This window comes from Aedes aegypti, chromosome 1, assembly GCF_002204515.2.
Source record: "Aedes aegypti strain LVP_AGWG chromosome 1, AaegL5.0 Primary Assembly, whole genome shotgun sequence".
Taxonomy (NCBI): Eukaryota; Metazoa; Arthropoda; class Insecta; order Diptera; family Culicidae; genus Aedes; species Aedes aegypti.
The window spans coordinates 58,963,966-58,976,442 of NC_035107.1; positions in this window are offsets into that span (position 1 = coordinate 58,963,966).

A 12,477-nucleotide genomic window follows, 5' to 3' on the forward strand; every position below is an offset into this window, starting at 1 on the left:
ATAATTTAGTAAGCTTCAAAACCATGCAAAAAGATTGGGAATCGGTTGAGTATTCATGAAGTTATGGTCAAACAAAGATATTATTTTAGTAAAATGAGGAAACATTTAGAGTAATCTACTTTTTTTTGAAACTAGTTTTGATTTTAAACAAATTTGATGTTCTACAAAGTTTTCATAAATTTAGTTTTTAAGATAATGGTGCTAAAAGTTTCAAAATTGGTTAGAAATTACCGAAATTATGGTGACTTCACTGAAGGCCATTTTTTATAATTTGAAAATTTACCTTCAAGACGCTTTCCCCTTTAAATCTTAATATTTTTGGCTCAAACTTTGAGGTTTCTCTTCTAATATAATTCTTAATTCATAAGAGTACAAGAATTTTTGGTTTTGAAAGGTTTTGGAAGATAAGCCGGCACCCTAATAAACAGTAGTGTGTGTAGCGAATAGGGGCATGCATGTAACCCATTCAAACGCAACTCTGAAATTCAAGTAATCCGATAATCGTGTTCCGTGGATTTTTCTTGCAGAGCACAACCTTATAAATCAATTAACCATGACGTCACGCTGCAACTTCTAGGCTGGATTCGCACTTGCTGCAGGACCATGACATGGCAATTTTTACAGCCGAAATACTGCCATAGTGAGATTGAATACAAAAAATATTCGATAAAATAAATGAAAACGAAATAAGGCAGCGTCCATTTATGGCATAACGTTAAAATGTACAACTTTTGACCATTCCCCCCTCCGCAACGGTCTTTGCATATAAAAAAAATTGTGTTTGAGCCGCAACGTTTGAGTCTACTCTCCTTTCCCCTAGAGCATTACGTAATTTGTGGACGGTGTCTTAGTCTGCATAAATTTAGTGGCGTTGTGTATTCAATTTGACTCTCTGCTATTCTATTTATAACAGCAATTCTGTTCTCAGTGTAGTCTGTATTTTTCTGCATTGGCCCTTTCAACGAGTAGAACATAATGCGTGACGTTTAATTTCAGGATTTGTCAACAAATACGAAATGTTACCAATACATAAACTAGTTTTTGTGCAGTTTTGGATTGCCGAAGCGAACATTTTTGTTGCCGACAATAGTAATTGCATTGCCGATAAAAGAACAAGTGCCTCGTGACTTTGGTGAGGAAAAATAGAAGATTAAGAGAATAAAATAGTGTTTTGTGTATAATAATTAACAAATGAAGAGTGCTCAAGTGTAGTTCAGGTGTCTGCTGCTAATTGTTGTGCTCTATTGTTGCGTAAAATTGCCCTCTTAAAAGTTCAGCTGCTTAGGCTGCCGACAATACGTAAGTTCCCCTATATACACTTTAATTTAACAAATGGGTCCATAAATGAACCTTGACACTTTTGATCATGTTTGACATTCGCTGAGTCGACAAAAACTCCACACGGGTTTTAGTTTTAACACTGGGGTTGTTCCTGTTTGACATTTCGGAAGGGACACGGAAAACAAAATACACCCAAAATTTGAGTTAATGCCAAGGTGTGTGACAAAATCTCAAAACATTTTTTTTTTTTGGACTAGAACAAACAAAAAACATTAAAAAAATTGAGTAAACATGTGTTTTAAGCCTAAACTTAAGCGTTTGGCATTGAAATTGGAACAGGGGTTTAGGACCCTATTGTTGACTATTTAATAATGAAAAAATAATTTTTCAAAAAAGTGTCTTGTGCTTCAGGCGATCCAAGTTAGACAATAATTTTCAATTTTTATAATGTTTTGTCTATCTTTTCAGGTTAATAAGCTAGGAGCTCAAAATAGCTAACCAAGGCAAACGCTACTAACAAACTGACTTTATCCAAATCTTGTTTTAATATTACTTACCTTTGACCTTACTAAAATTACCATTGCTTAAAGATTGCAAGAAATGAATCGATTCACCCCCTGAACAATTCTCGCTGAAACCAGGCCGCCATCGGCACACATCGTTAGATTTCAAATGTTATGTCACTGATCGCTAGTTTTCGATAAAACTTAAGGGTGCTCCTTTCTGTTTTCTAAAATTGGTGGACCCCTCGAACGCCAGCCAGCTGAACAGTTTGCGAAAAAGCCCATTTTTTGATAAATCTTGGGTATTTCTTCACGGGATATGTCTCATATTTCGCTTGGAACACAGAGCAAACTTACGGGCATCGTATAGAGAAAGAATATAGCTTTCATTTAAACCCGAAAAAATTTTGGCGGCCATTTTGAATTTGGCCGCCATCTTGAATTTTGTTAGAAAAATCGTTTTTTCACCATTAGCGCACCGCTAGTTATGAATTCTGAGATCATCATCAGAAAGCTGAGGAAAAATTGCGTAAGATAGGCTACTAAAACTAGATGAGCAATGGTATTTACCCTATGATATGAACGATTTTCTAAATCATGTTCTACTATTTTGACGTATGAGTGCAATCAATGCAAACATCATTTTTTGTACAACAAAGAAACAAGTTTTCAATCGTTGGTGTATTATTTGAGACAGATGAAGAATAAGAGTATTTTTTTGAGTAAAAAAAAACTGGCGACCATCTTGGATTTTGACGCCATCTTGGTTTTAAGTAGTAGAATGAGTTTTCACCTTGATAGCACTCAACATGTTGAATTTTAATGCTACCGTTACACTTATTCTTCTTTTTGTTCTTCTTTTTCCTGACGTTACGTCCCTACTGGAATAGAGCCAGCACCTTAGCTTAACTAGCTTTGAAAACAAATTATCAAATATGATTTTTTAACGCTTATTTGCAACCTGAACGATTCTTCTGCATATCTTCGAGTTGAAAAATAGCATTATTTCCTTCATTTATTTGGTCTAAAACCATTGATAGAAATGAACAATCAGTTGAACAGCTGAAATAAGATAAGAAAAATAGAATCCGATTCTTGTTTTTTTTTTATCGGAGCCCTCATAATTCAACATGATGAGCATTGAGATGGTAAAAAATCATTCAACTGCTAAAAACCAAGATGGCGTTGAAATCCAATATGGCCGAGAGATTTTCCAACCTCGAAATAATACACCTGCGTTTCGGCATCACGCCCACATTAGAACAAAACCTGCTTCTCATCTTTCAATCTCGCTATTTAACACATGCATGTTGGGCGGTACTAAAAACAATACTTTATGGCTCAGAAAATCAAGGATGTTTTTTGCTTCAAAATTTAAGATTTCCATTCTAAATTAATGCATTTTTGTCAATGTTTTACGTCAAAACTACAGATATTACCACAAGACTTACTAATGTCCCGATGCGCAATCTATAATTTAATGAACAACAATGCATATGGTAAAAAAATGTTTGTTTAATACAATCAATGTTTTTGGACGGTTTTCATTTATTGAATTTATTTATTCATTAATACTGACTTCAAAGATATGTCGAAGAATTATTCTTTTGTCAGAAATTACATTATAAAAGAAAATTCCTATTTAATAACCTGGATTTATGATCAATATCAGGCTGAGAAGAATAATTAAGAATAATAAGAAGAAGAGTATACGTAACCTTTTTCTATTGAAAGCCTCTAAATTCAGCATGCTGAGTGCTATCAAGGTGAAAAATTCATGCTTTTACCTTAAATCAAGATGGAATCGAAATCCAAGATGGTCGCCGGATTTTTATCACTCAAAATAATATCTTGTTCTTCACTCGACTCAAATAAAACACCAAAGGTAGAAAACTTTTTTCTTCTTGTACAAAAAAAAAAGATTTTTGCATTGATTGCACTTGCCATATACATCAAAATCATATAACATGATTTAGAAAATCGTTCATTTTATAGGGTAAGTACCATTGCTCATCTAGTTTCTGTAGCCAATCTTACGCAATTTTTCCTCAGCTTTCTGATGGCGATCTCAGAATTCAAAACGAGCGGTGCGCTAATGTTAAAAAAACGATTTTTCTAACAAAATTCAAGATGGCGGCCAAATTCAAAATGACCGCCAAAATTTTTTTAACTTTAATTGAAAGCTATATCCTTTCTCTATACTTAGTGGCATCGTATGGACTCTATGCTCTATGGATGCCACTAAGTTTGCTATGTGTTCCAAGCGAAATATGAGACATATCCCGTGAAGAAATACCCAAGATTTATCAAAAAATGGGCTTTTTCGCAAACTGTTTAGCTAGCTGGCGTACGAGGGGTCCACCAATTTGAGAAAACAGAAAGGTTCACCCTTAAGTTTTATCGAAAACTAGCGATCAGTGACATAAAATTGTAATTCTAACGATGGGTGCCGATGGCGCACAGTGGGATGAAATCAAAAAAGTGGGACATATGTGTTTGTGCTGAAACTATTGGGTTTAGCGTTTCGACATGTTCTACAAAGTTTCATCATTTGTTGAGTACTTAATTAAGACACTGAAAAAAATTTCACTTAAAGTGATATACACTGAGAAAAAAAATTAACTTTTTGAATTATTGTCAAAATTGAAAACTGTCTAAGGAAGTATTGTAGGCGACATCATTTCATGAAAGTTTGTCGAAGACAGGAAAGCTCTATCTCCTACACTGACGAAGTTAGGGGGTAACAAAACATAAAAAACATAACAGATAGAAAAAAACAATAATTAAAATTTAGAAAACATACATTTATTCATAGGAAATACAATTTTCAATTAAACAAACTGCGATGAGCCCCGCTTGACCCCACAATTATTCGTACAAATAATAAAAGGGTATAGGTTGAGGAACAGCATGATGCTAAAATTAGCTGCTACTACTTGCAACTCTACAAGATATGCACACTTAAATTTTAAAAAATCAGAAAATCTTTCGTAAATCTTCAAAATGGAGAGCGAGCGCTTCAGTGTCTTTGGCAAAAATGTGTATTTTTACAGCACCTTAAACATTGTAGAACATTGTAAAAATGTAAAATTCAAATTTAGAAGTTATGGAGAAAATATGAGTTTTAAGGAGGTACCCATCATTTTTACCCCCTAACTTCGTCAGTGTAGGAGATAGAGTTTTCCTGTCTTCGACAAACTTTCATGAAATGATGTCGCCTACAAAACTTCCTTAGACAGTTTTCAATTTTGACAATAATTCAAAAAGTTATTTTTTTTCTCAGTGTATATCACTTCAAGTGAATTTTTTTTCAGTGTTTAAATTAAGTACTCAACAAATGATGAAACTTTGTACAACATGTCGAAACGCTAAACCCAATGGTTTCAGCACAAACACACATGTCCCACTTTTTTTGATTTCGCCCCACTGTGTGGCGGCCTGGTTTCAGCGAGAATTGCTCAAAGGAACTTCCTGAAGTGATTTCTTGAAGGAACTTCCTTAACGAACCTCCTAAAGAAACTTCCTGATAGATTTTCCTGAAGGAACTTCCTGGAAGAACTTTTATGAGGAAATTGCTGAAGAAACTTCTCGGAGGAACTTCCCGAAGCAACTTCCTGAAAAAACTTCCTAAGGAACTTCGTAGACGAACTTCCTGAAGGAATTTCTCGGAGAAACTTACAGAAGGAACTTTCTGAAGAAACTTCCTGGAGAAAATTCCTGGAGGAACTTCCTGAAGGAACTTTATGGAGGAACTTTCTGAAGGAACTTTATGGAGGAACTTTCTGAAGTGACTTCTTGAAGGAACTTCCTGAACGAACCTCCTAAAGGAACTTCCTAAAAGAACTTCCTAAAAGTACTTCTATGAGGAACTTGCTGAATGAACTATCTGAAGGAACTTCTCGGAGGAATTTCCTGAAGGAACTCGCTGGAGAAAATTTCTGAAGTGACTACTTGAAGGAACTTCTTGAAGGAACTTCCTGAAGAAACATCCTGAAAGAGCTTCCTGATGGATTTTTCTGAAGGAACTTCCTGAAGTAACTTCTTGGAGGAACTTTCTGAAGTGCTGAACTGGTGAAGTGTTCATAAGAACACTATGCTTCGAAGCAGGCTCTGTCCCAGCAAGGATGCAACGCCAGAAAGAAGAAGAGACAGTCTAGAAATCAGCACTCATGCTCACGGATTCTCGAATCACTTTTTTAGAAAGCATCATTATTGTTTAATATCCTAGATCTATATTTCCTGCTTTCTTATTTGTATCTACGTGTTCATCATATGTACACCTAAGTAATAATTTTCGTTCAAAGAATCTTTTTCCAGTTTTCTGACTATAATCCTCGACCATTTAAAAGGAAGTCCCCTGTCTACTCCAAAAGACCCATTCAAGCGAATCTTATCCCCTCAACCCCGTTTCGAAAGGGTACCGGTGAAAAATCCCATTCAATCGCCCGTTTGCCCTTTACGAAATACCAAAGCCGAAGCCGAAATGCCATTATAATCCCGTTCCCCGGCACTTTTTAAAATTTTATTGCTTTCGTCTTGTTATTTTAATTCGATTTTTTGCTCCACCACCCCTCGCTCGCTCCTCCCCCTATCATCATGAACCGGAATCCGGGGAGATTTTCGCGCATTTGTTCTCCGGCTCTTAACGACAGTTGTAACAAGTCAATTAAACCAGTTCCTCCGGCCATTCTGCTCGGCGAAACGATGGTGCTAGGAGATCCGGAGTCTATTATCGTTTCTTATGGTTCCGAATGGGGGATGGAGTTCGGGATAAAGAATAAGACGCTTGCTCTAGGAACGGCAATTTTGGATGACAAAAGAAAGCCAACCAAAACGATGAACGGTGGTGGAGGTGTTTGTCTTTGGGCTAATTTTTGGCCGGAAATAAAGAAACAAGTGCTGCATCGTTCAGCAGAAAGAATGAAGCCTCTCTCGGAAAACTCTCACGTCTTCAGTCGACGTCGGAACCAGAACGCAGGACTACGGAGATAATCACACCACTAGGCTGCTTAGAGGGAGGGAGAAATCTGTGATAATTTCCAACCGGAGGGAATACAAATGTCGCGATCCAAGAAGGCTTGCTGTCGGTAGAGGGCAGCACGGGAGCGGAGAAAATCTAATTACAACAATAAAATTCTTAAAACAAGGCCCCCTAACTGGCAATGTTATCTTTTGGGTTGTATTTAATTTTTATTGCAAGTTTTTTGTCGACTCGTTGACTGGTCCTTGTATGGGGAAAAAGAGCGTAGCTTTGGTTTGTCGTTTGGCAAGGAGCAAGATAGCGACAAAATTTTTGTGCTCGTTTTGAATTCAAATTGGGTAATTATGACGGTAAACATTTTGGTTGGTTTCTAGAATTACAATTATATGATAAGTGTTATAACAGAGCTCGTGGATTTGTGTTGCATTATATTCTTATTGAGCAAAGTTTTCTCCTATAATGCGCACCCAGAGTTTAAACATCCTGAACCTTATAAAATAATTGCGATTCTCTAGTTTCACGAAACAAGGGCCTTCCTTAGACGAGTGGTTAGAGTCCACGTCCACAAAGCAAAGCCATGCTGAAGGTGTCTGGGTTCGATTCACGATCGGTCCAGAATATTTTTGTAATGAAAATTTCTTTGACTTACCTAAGCATAGAGTATCAACCAGAGGACCGACACGGCTGTCATCCTGCATACATTTCGGCTCTTCCTCACATCGTTTTGGTACTTCGCGTTTTGGTACCCACTTTCTGGTCGGTTTGCCCTAAGCTTGCTCCTGATTTTCGAGTATACGGCTCATGCGTTGCTAGTGCTAGATTCTGGCAATTAAACATATCGCATTGAATCGTCGTATTTGACGACGCTTTTCATTAGTTCATCATTTTGTTTGATGTTTTACGCATCAGCGAGGTATCATTGATGTCTCCTACCCATAAAAACATATGTTTTGTCCCTCCCAAAATAATCAAAACAAGAACACTGGACGCCATGTTGAAATGATGTTGGGTTGGTGAATATTGGCTCATGCCACCCCCCTGGTTTCAACGCACCTGCCACACGAGATACAAATGCGAAAATGGATACTTTGGCAGAGAAAGCTATCAGTTAATAACTGTGAAAGTACTTGAAAGATTATTGAGCAATTCCACCGAACATGACGATTTTTTTTTTTTTAATTTAATTTTTGTATTTTTTCAATCGCCTGAAAATTTGCATACAGATTCTTTATGACCAAAAATGCCATTTTGCACCATCAGACCGCCATTTTGATCCTCGCCTTATTTTTGAGAAGGGCGTATCGGAAAATGCATGGCAAATCTTTAAAAAACTGTAACTCGAAAACGGTTTGTTCGATCGATTTGAGATCTTCTACAAGGTTGTAGGTATTGCTTAGGACTATATGGAGAAAAATATGCACGGTAAAAAAAGTTACAGATTATTTTTTATTTCAAAAACAAAATTTTAAAATCGATTTTCTCCAGAAACGCAGTTTTGATTTTTTTTATTTTTGGATATGTTTTAGGAGACAACGTATGTGATTTATTACACAATGTTCTAAAATGGAAGAATTATGGACAAAAAAGTTATGATTTTTTTTAAAAATTACAGATTTTGAAAAAAAAATCGAAATAGAGGAAAACAATATTTTTTTATGTGCTTATTTGAAAGTACAGAAAAATTGCAATCGAAAAGTACTGAGGTAATTTTTTTCTAGGTTGCATCAATTTCGAGATATACTCATATTTATATAAAATTTTCAAATAAAAGAAGTAAAATAAGCCCTTTTCAAACATATTTCGTGTTTCTCCATTCCGGAAATATTTTATTTTGATTGAGTGAATCGTAGCTGAATTGTTTATTGTTTTATCAAAACCTATATTCTAAAGTATTTAAAAAAGTATGCACGGTAATAAATATATAAACGAAATTTTCAAATGAAAATTTGAAGTTCATTGTTCTTAAAAACCGCAAAATTGATGTTTTTAATTTTTGGATATGTTTTGCAGCATATTGTTTGTAATTTTTTGCACAATGCCTCAAAACGGAAAATTTTTGGATAAAAAATTAATTATTTAAAAAAATAAATAAAACGAATTTATGTAAAACGATATTTTTGGTGCGTTTATTGAGTACAGAAAAATAACTTTATATTTTTAAATATAAAAATTGCATCACTTCCGAGATATACACGGTAAATCTAAACGTGGCATTAAAAATGTGATTCTACCACAACGATGTACCTTTGGTCCCCAGGGCTAAGCCCGGCTAATGGGCAAAGCCCTCTCATCGCGGCAAGATCGTACAACCATGGAGAAGGAGTTTGTTTTTTTGGTTTTTTATTTTTTTATATAAATACTGCAATTTTATTTCTTAATTATATCAACTACTTTCTTGTTATCGTCACAGCTCGAAAATTGTCTAACTTCAATTTGTGTTTCAGAGATAGGGATAAACGAGTGATATTTTTGAGTGCCTTGAACTGTTTTTGCACTTGAAAATAGTTGGTTAAGTTCTTGTGCAATGATATCATATTCCTCAGTAGTTGAATAATAAAAGAAGATTTCCGATTTTGAGCCCAATCATATAGTTCCCTAGCATTTTTTATCGGATGTTCACGTTCTTTGGCAAGACTGGCTCTGGTAGCCATACGTTTTAGTGTCCCTCCTATGGCATCGCATGGCCCTTTTCCATGTGATGTTGCAATAAAATGCCATTCAACTTCTATATCATATTTATTATTATTTATCTTTATTAGGGAGATTTTCAGCCCTTGGCTGGTTCATCTCCGAAAATATATATCATATTTGATTTTAAATTGCCAAAGAGTAGAAAAGTTCTTCCTATTTTTATACTGTGATGCAGCTCCGTCAGACATGAAATATATCTTGTTGACAGTTAATTTGTGATCCAATCGCAAAAAATCTATCATTTTAGATATGAATAAGTTGACAGATACAGAATCGTGGCGCAAATCTTCTGAAATTACAACAAAACTTAAATGATTGACTTTGCCATCTTGACGATAATATATTACAAACGGATGCAAAGTAGCTTGCTGAGCATTCCAATGATGGCTTTGAACTTCATCTTGAAGAATAAATGTGTAGTTTTCCGAAAAATCACAAATTACCACAAATCACCTTCTTTCAAATTGCTTTTGTGTTATTTAAAAATGTAGCTTGCTCTTTTTTGATGAAATCATGAGGTATTAGTTTCTCAAATTTACGAGTAAAATATGATACAAATTCATCAGGCTGCTTTAAAAAAGTTGCAATATCACACCTGTCGGTTGTGACCCACTGTTCAAATTGTAATTCGTCAACGCCATTCTCTTCGATTTCTGATAACAAGCTTCGTTCAAAGGTAGTAGAATCTAAAAATTTTTTTTTTTTTTTTTTTTTTTTTTTTTTTTTTTTTTTTTTTTTTTTTTTTTTTTTTTTTTAATATCTTTATTAGTATTATTCCAAACATTACATTCATTTCTTATATCTAGGTGTTCTGTGTTATTTGACAACACTATCATCCTAATTTGGTAAAACAAATTTAAGATTTAATTAACATTTTGTTAACAACATATTACATTTCATTTGCCGTAGCAGTTCAGTTTTTTTTTACAGGTGAGTTGATTTCACCTGCTTATAAGAGAAAAGAATCTGAACATTTTTCACAACAACGTAAGGTGCAATCCACTGTTTTTGTTTCACATAATAAACTATCAGTAAAAAAATTAAATCATGCAGTAAATTATATTTCTTTAAACTATGGATTATCAAATTAACATTTTCGTGAATAGTACATACGCACACATTATGTGTTCCAGAGCTAGTTAACAATTTACAATTCTTCGGTCTCAATTTTGCAAAAGATGAAAATTCTATTTGAACACCACTATGTAATTCAGTAAATCGATTAAACGACTCTCTTAATGTAGTCATCATTAACCTTTTTTGAATTGCCATTAACTCTCATTACAGAAACATAATCACGTTGCAACGCGTTGGCCAGGCATCACTCGGCTAGTTTCATCATCTTCGTAAAAGTTTACTACAATTTCTTTTGCTACATTACTTAGCTCTAAAGATGTACGAGATTTACTTGTTCCTTCTAATGACTGTTTAGCTTGTGTTGTCAAATACCTGGATATATTAAATGTATCCATTATTTTCTGAACCGTCCATGACCTCGGCAATATTGAAAGTAGTTGGAGTTTTTCGTTCCTGGTGATGCCGTCTTTACAAAATTTATCTTTAATTTGTGCAATCATTTCATCAAACTCGTTATCCTTATCTCTGTCAATTTCATCAATTGTATTTAACTTGAATATTTCCCTTCTTATTTTTTTATTAACTTCTTCATATTTTCGCTTTACATAATTTATTGAATTAATTTGTTTACGATCAATTCGAGATGTTAAAATACTGGAAATTGATTTATCAAAAATTTCAATATTTACACTTTGTGAACATTCACCTATTTCAGAATCAGTCGTATTGACCGAGGTCATTGACGGTACAGTTACCAAAGACTCCTGACTTGAAACATTCATTTCAGTATCAGAAGTTACATGTCCATCACTTCTCGATGAGTCATCGCTACTAGATAGTTGAGTACAATTAGACAGTTTTAAACGACAAGAATCACAAATTTTAAGCTTACTATTTAATTTATTCTGTTCAGCAAATCCCAACAAAACCAGTTTCTGAATATTATCTTCGGTAAGATTTCGACAATGTTTAGAACAACTTTGTTTGAACACATCTTGAACTGATATAACTCATTGCGAAAAATGATATTTATACAGCTTCACGCACAACAAAAATAAATACCTCTGTAAAACGCCTCCTTAATCCACAATATAATGCTGTATCTTCTTTCGCAGCACGTCAATTTCACAGGCAAATAAACGTCACCTACAATCACTGAACAATACAACACTAATGCTCTCACGGTTTCGGACTTACCTTATATACTACATAGGTACTTCACACCACGAAGTTTTTGTACCGCATTTTTGTCAATGATGATTGCTACAGTGATAAAACTAGACAACATAGCGCATTATTTTTGTACCCATGAAGTACGTTTAAAAAAAAGCATCGTTTTTCTTTTGTTCATTTACCATGTCCAAATGTATGGGTATGGGAAAAACGTATTTGTTCATCATACCTACTAACTCAGGCATAAGTGATGAAAACCCTTGTGGAGCCTGTTTAGTAGAATGCATGTAAATATACAAAAAGATGAGTAGTACTGTTCCTTTTAACCCTCTAATACCCAATTTTTTATTTTCGATATAAATATCACTTTCAGTTATCTAAATTCGTTCTAAACACGTTTTGAGCAATGATTTATTTTTATTCGCAAATCTATGAATTTTGGTTTTTGATTTTAATAATTTTTATTTTTGAACATCCCTATTCTTTTTAATTTTTTCTTGAAGCCACTTCTAGTAACTGATTTTAAGCAATAATAAAAATTCAAGTATTTACGGTACTTCTAAAAATATTAAATTTTTAATTTTTTTCTGGATTTATTTTTATTTCCCGTGTAATTAACGGAAAATTAGGTTTGAAATTATTTTAATACCACCAAGCTCTTCTTTTATGATAGGTTGATCGTAGAAAAATATTAAAGCTACGATTTGTTATATCACACGTTAATTGAACCCCGGCAATTTGTAGGTTATATAAGAATACAATTTTTCAAAC